At 30.4% G+C, this 7500-nt stretch overlaps 1 protein-coding gene across 1 annotated transcript in view; it reads left to right on the top strand.

Annotated features, from left to right (window-relative positions):
* The window catches only part of Pex19 (peroxin 19), a 101108-nt gene that overhangs the window by 28587 nt on the left and 65021 nt on the right, over positions 1–7500 (top strand). The gene's annotated exons all lie outside the window — the stretch shown is intronic.

The raw sequence follows: 7500 nt of genomic DNA, 5'->3' as shown, positions 1-7500 counted from the left end.
GAAACGTCCCCAAAAATCAGTCCTCAGGAGAAAACCAGACATAACCGGATATAACCGGACAAGAACTTGTTATTGTGGCGTCCTTATCACGGAAGAGTAATATGTTGATGGTATAACCTTATCTTTTTTTATTTTTTTTATCAAAATCTCAAGTTTTGATAAGTGGGTCACGTTTCTTTAGATGTGGTTGTAAGGTGCAATTGTACAACTCCCTAGGATTGGGTAGGTTAAAGTCTTTTGCAACCCACCGATGTCTCCTGTATACATGAGGAGATGCGTATAGGTGTATATTATATAGTCTTATATACATGATTATATACACATAGGTATATACTGTTCAGTCTTATATACATGATTATATGCTCATAGGTATATACTGTACAGTCCTATATACTTGAAAATATGCACATAGACATATACTGTACAGTCCTATATGATTATATGCACATAGGCATATACTGTGCAGTCCTATATACATGATTATATGCATATAGGCATATACTGTACAGTCCTATTTACATGATTATATGCACATAGGCATATACTGTACAGTCCTATATGCATGATTATATGCACATAGGCATATACTCTACAGTCCTATATGCATGATTATATGCACATAGGCATATACTGTGCAGTCCTATATGATTATATGCACATATTCATTTACTGTACAGTCCTATATACATGATTATATGCATATAGGCATATACTGTACAGTCCTATATACATGATTATATGTACATAGGCATATACTAAATAGTCCTATATGTTTATATGCACATAGGCATATACTGTATAGTCCTATATACATGATTATATGCATATAGGCATATACTGCACAGTCCTATATACTTTAAAATATGCCCATAAACGTATACTGTACAGTCCTATATACATGATTATATGCACATAGGTATATACTGTACAGTCCTATGTACATGATTATATGCACACATGCATATATTGTACAGTCCTATATGATTATATGCACATAGGTATATACTGTACAGTCCTATATGATTATATGCACATAAGCATATACTGTACTGTATAGTACTATAGGATTATATGCACATAGGCATATACTGTACAATTCTATATACATGATTATATGCACATATGCATATACTGTACAGTCTTATATACGTGAAGATATGCACATATGTATATGCTGTACTGTCCTATATACATGATTATATGGACATAGGCATATACTGTACTGTAGATGTACATGCATGTATATACATATATACTCACATCTCTCTTATACAATAAAGAGCATCTGAATATATATGTGTATATATATATATATATATATACATATATATATGTATGTATATATATATATATATATATATATATATATATATATATATATATATATGTACAGTATATATATATATATATATATATATATATATATATATATATATATATTTCCGGTCGTGCTTAGTTTTGCATATATATATATATATATATATATATATATATATATATATATATATATATATATATATATATATATATATGTATATATATATATATATACACACACACTAGAATGAACTTCAGAAGTTCAATATTGCAGTTGAACAGGTTGATATAAGTCTCTCTTCATAATATATATATATATATATATATATATATATATATATATATATATATATATATATATATATATATATATATATGTATATATATGACAGATCTATTTCAACGTTGTTACTGATCTCAAGATATTTGATATTCTTTATTCATAACTTCTCGTGTAAATTATTTATTTTCTTATTTCCTTCCCCTCACAGGACTATTTTTCCCTGTTGGAGCCCTTGGGCTTTTAGCATTCTACTTTTTCAATTAGGGTTGTAACTTTGTTAGTATTAATGGTAATGATAATAATGCAAATTATATAAGGGCTTAATGGGCGTCTTAGAATCCTATTTGAAAGGGATTGTTGGAGACAAAGAAATGATAGTTTGAAGCCTGAAGAGTGATATTTTTAGGTTATTGCGATTGACTGACTGACCGGGTTGTGTAAGGTACATTTGGACTAGGGAAAGATTCCAAAGAAATCGGTGAGAGGAAATTTTTTTTTGTATGAATTTAAGTTATAGAAAGCACTTTTAAAATGGTAGTTCTATGTCACCTACCATACTGATATGCGAGATGTTTGTGTTAATTGTTTGTTTGTTACGAAATTGATATGTGAGAAGCTAGACGGTCGAATGATGAAGCTGTACATTGTAGAGAATTGACAGAGTTGCTAGTTAGGGTGGGATAATAATATTTGGTAGAATATTTAAGTTGTTAAGAGCACTTGTAAGTTTTTCATGATGCTAGTGAATCGTATTGTTAAAATTTGTAGGTAAGAGAGGGATAAGTTTCATGCAAAAATTGAGCTGAGGCAAAGGTGTTCATGTCTCTTTGGAAATATGTACTTTATGTGTAATAATAATAATAATAATAATAATAATAATAATAATAATAATAATAATAATAATAATAATAATAATAATGATAATAACACTCCTTTTACCTTATTCTTGGAGGAGGGTCCTACTGTAGGCACTGGTCCCGAGTTGACCTAGGGACCAGGCACTGGTTCCGAGTTGACCCAGGCTGGTCCTGAGTTGACCTAGGGACCAGGTACTGGCCCCAAGTTGACCCAGGGACCAGTGCCTACCGTAGAACCCTCCTCCAGAGACAACTCTGCAACAACAACAACAACAATAATAATAATAATAATAATAATAATAATAATAATAATAATAATAATAATAAAAAGCAATGACAACAGGAATGGTGATATGAATTTTGAACTGTTAAACGAGATTAATCATAAATTATAATATTAAAAGTCATTACTTGCTCAAAGAAATGAATTTGATAAAAAAAGAAAAAAAACGTATACATTTTTTCTTTTCATACTGTCTTGGGTTAGAGTTCTCTTGCTTGAGGGTACACTCGGACACACTATTCTATCTTATTTCTCTTCTTGTCTTTGTTTAAATGTTTATAGTTTATATAGGAAATATTTATTTTAATGTTGTTACTGTTTTAAAGATATTTTATTTTTCCCTGTTTCCTTTCCTCACTGGGCTATTTTCCCTGTTGGAGCCCCCTGGGATTATAGCATCCTGCTTTTCTAACTTGGGTTGTTGCTTAGCAAGTAATAATAATAATAATCCGTAAGAACACTGATTTTTATATATTTTTTTATTAAACCAGGATTTAATATGCTATGCTATTAGGGAATTTTTTTATATTAAAACATTAATCATAATTAAATTTAAAACTAATACTGTATTGAACTAGACCTTTTTTAAATCGTTGATGTATCCAGTTTTCTGTTATTCTAATAACAGTTTTTTTTTTTTTGTAACTTTGTCAATATTTTTGTGGCGATTAAATGTCCCATATTTCTTAAGAGATTTGTTTTTCTTATTGAAATGTTATCAGTCAACGCCTTCTAGATATTATTGGAACTAGGAAGCCTGTTTTAGAATCCTAATGGTATACGTAATCCCTTTTAAAAAAAATTATTCCTCGAAACCAAACCTGTACAGAGACAGTAAAATTTTCAAATTCATTTTAAATGAAATAAGTTTAATGTCAAGAAAATATCCAAAAGTTTTCCTTTAAAACATAAATTTCTTAAAATATTGAAGTCTAAAAGACTGTGGGAGGAGCTTAAACAATGATAAGTTGTAAGTCAATAATTTGGGGGGTAATTGTGGGCGTGGCCTCCCCTCAGGGGGCGTGTCATTGTTCAAAAAATTGCTGAATGGCAACATAGGACACTTAAGGCATTTTTTTTTTTATTCTGAAACTTTAATAACTGGTATGAACCAGATGTGTTGAGTGATATCTGGTGATGATCGCTCTTTTAAAACTGTTGGGTAATGGCACTTATTTGGTGGATGTGAACCCTTTGACATTGGACCAACTGGTCTTCTAGAAAATTGAGATCGTATCACAGGCGTTTGTTTCTGGGGTTTTTTTTTTTTTTTTTTTTTTTTTTTTTTTTTTTTTTTTTTTTTTTTTTCTAATATGCATTTATACTTCGAAGCACTATTTAACCTTTGTATATATCCCAAAGTTTATTATTATTAATATCATTATTATTATTATTGTTGTTTTTGGTGTTTTTGTTGCTGTTAAGCTACAACCCTAGTTGGAAAAGCAGGATGCTATAAGCCCAAGGGCTCCAACAGGGAAAATAGCTCAGTGAGGAAAGAAAATATGAAAATATATTATTATTATTATTATTATTATTATTATTATTATTATTATTATTATTATTATTATTATTATTACTTGCTAAGCTACAACTCTAGTGGGTAAAGCAGGATGGTATAAGCCCAAGGGCTCCAACAAGGAAATGAGCTCATTGAGGATAGGAAATAAGGAAATATTATTATTATTATTATTATTATTATAATTATTATTATAATAACTTGCTGAGCTACCACCCTAGTTGGAAAAGCAAGATACTATAAACCCAAGGGCTCCAACAGGGGAAAGAGCTCAGTGAGGAAAAGAAATAGGGAAATAAATAAGTGATATAAGAGGTAATGAAAAAGTTTGAATAAAGTATTGTAAAAACATTAACAACATTAAAACAGATATTTTATATATAAACTCTAAAAGGACTTATGTAAGCTTGTTCAAGAGAACAATAGAATTTTAACAATAATACTACTAAAATCAATCTATATATAAACTATAAAAACTTAAATAAAAAAAAAGAGGAAGAGAAATAACTTTAAATACTGTGCTCGAGTGTACCCTCAAGCAAGAATACTCTACCCCAAGAAAGTTGAAAACCATGGTACAGAGGCTTTGGCACTACCCAAGACTAGAGAACAATGGTTTGATTTTGGAATTTGAATTTTTTTCTTGTCAGTTTTCTGACACCGCCATTTCTACCTGAGGCTGATTATCCTATTGTGAGAAAACTGCCTTAGGATTTCTGGTTATCCTACTGTGAGAAATGTATATTGCCTTAGGATTTCTTGTTATCCTACTGTGAGAAATGGATATTGCCTTAGGATTTCTGGTTGTCCTACTGTGAGAAATGGATATTGCCTTAGGATTTCTGGTTATCCTACTGTGAGAAATGGATATTGCCTTAGGATTTCTGGTTGTCCTACTGTGAGAAATGGATATTGCCTTAGGATTTCTGGTTATCCTACTGTGAGAAATGGATATTGCCTCAGGATTTCTGTGGAGATTTGAGCTCAGATTCAAACTTTATTATTATTATTATTATTATTATTATTATTATTATTATTATTATTATTATTATTAGCCAAGCTACAACCCTATTTGGAAAAGCAGAATATGTTATTTCTGGGTCTCCAGTCACGTGACTTTACAAACCTTCGTGGGAGATCAGGTTATTATTATTATTATTATTATTATTATTATTATTATTATTATTAGCCAAGCTACAACCCTATTTGGAAAAGCAGAATATGTCATTTCTGGGTCTCCAGCCACGTGACTTTACCAACCTTCGTGGGAAATCAGATTATTATTATTATTATTATTATTATTATTATAAGCCAAGCTACAACTCTATTTGGAAAATCAGGATGCTATAAGCCCTTTAAGAGCTTCAACAAGGAAAAGAGCCACTGTTGGACATCTATTACGTTTTATGTACCGTACACGATTTGGCCATAGCCAAAACAACACTAAATTTTAACCCTCATTGTGGTTGAAATTAGCATTAACATACCACAATGGCTTACCCAGGACTCATATTGTAATTTGAAATAAAAAGACAAAGTCATTAATGCATACCATAATGAAAGTAATCCTTTCAATTGGGCTTGTGTTTTCCAATAGACCTTTATGCATAGGTAAGAAGAAGAAGAAGAGGAAGAAGAAGAAGAAGAAAAAGAAGAAGAAGAAGAAGAAGGAAGTTTTGCGTAAAAAACGTTGCTATGTTGTCACCTGAGAAAAAGGTGTTATATTTCTGATCCATTTTCCTGTTGTTACGTATGTTTTCGGAAAATGTCACTGGCCTTTTGGTTTCTTTTTTTATTTACCGTGATGACGCGGTAAGAAAATTCTGAATCTTATCGTGATGACGTAGTAAGAAACTTCAGTTATAAGCTTCAGATTTTTACCGTGATGCCACAGTAAGAAATTTCAGAATTTTACTGTGCTACCTCAGTTATAAGCTTCAGAATTTTACTATCGTGCTAAAGATATAAGTTTCAGAATTTAATGACGCCACAGTTCAAAGATTCTTAATTTTATTTTGATTTACTGGGATTTAAGGGGATTTACTGGGATTCAATGGGATTTAATGGGATTTACTGAGATTTAATGGATTTGCTGGGATTTAATGGGATTTAATGGGATTTTATTTCGATACCGAAATTTTCCATCTTATAATAGAATATTAATTTTACATGTGAAGGGAAGATCAATTGAGTTCTATATTATCTAAAGAAGATCATATAAAGGGGAAGGAAGAGAAGATGTTGGAATGACGAACTAAGAAAGTTTGCGGGTGTGGACTAGCACAGAAAGACCATAAACAGATGCAAGTGGAAGGACATGTCTGAGGCCTTTGTTCTGCAGTATACTAGTAACGGGTGATGATGATGATCATGATCATGATCATGATCATGATCATGATAATATTATCCAAACTCGGTTTTATGTAATGTGATACACAGGAAAAAATTATGAAATTCGCATACTTTTATTTCATAGCTACGCATACATGCTAAATAGCCTCCCTGGGCCCAGTGCTAGGCCATATGACTCAAAATCCACTAATCCATTATAGGATTGATGATAAATCGACCCTCTAATATACACAGGAAATATACACTTTAATATACACAGAAAATAGACACTTTAATTTACACAGAAAATAGACACTTTAATTTACACAGAAAATATACACTTTGATATACACAGAAAATATACATTTTAATATACACAGAAAATATCCACTTTAATTTACACAGAAAATATACACTTTAATTTACACAGGAAATAGACACTTTGATATACACAGAAAATATACAATTTAATTTACACTGGAAATAGACACTTTGATATACACAGAAAATAGACACTTTAATATACACAGAAAATATACACTTTAATATACACAGAAAATAGACACTTTAATATACACAGAAAATATACACTTTAATTTACACAGAAAATATACACTTTAATTTACACTGGAAATAGACACTTTGCTATACACAGAAAATAGACACTTTAATTTACACTGGAAATATACACTTTAATATACACAGAAAATAGACACTTTAATATACACAGAAAATACACACTTTAATATACACAGTCTCAAAACAATTGACCAAAGGACCTGAATATTGCTGATTAAGTTTGTGTATGATAAAATATTTATTTTTCATCAATCGTAAAATGGATTATATTAGTGAAATTTAAGTCATATGGCTTAGCACTTGAGCCAGGGAGTCCATTTAGCACCAAGGT

This window comes from Palaemon carinicauda, chromosome 30 (assembly GCF_036898095.1).
Source record: "Palaemon carinicauda isolate YSFRI2023 chromosome 30, ASM3689809v2, whole genome shotgun sequence".
In the NCBI taxonomy this organism is placed as follows: Eukaryota; Metazoa; Arthropoda; class Malacostraca; order Decapoda; family Palaemonidae; genus Palaemon; species Palaemon carinicauda.
The sequence above is the reverse complement of the archived record's forward strand: the minus strand, read 5'-3'. Positions and strand labels throughout refer to the sequence as shown.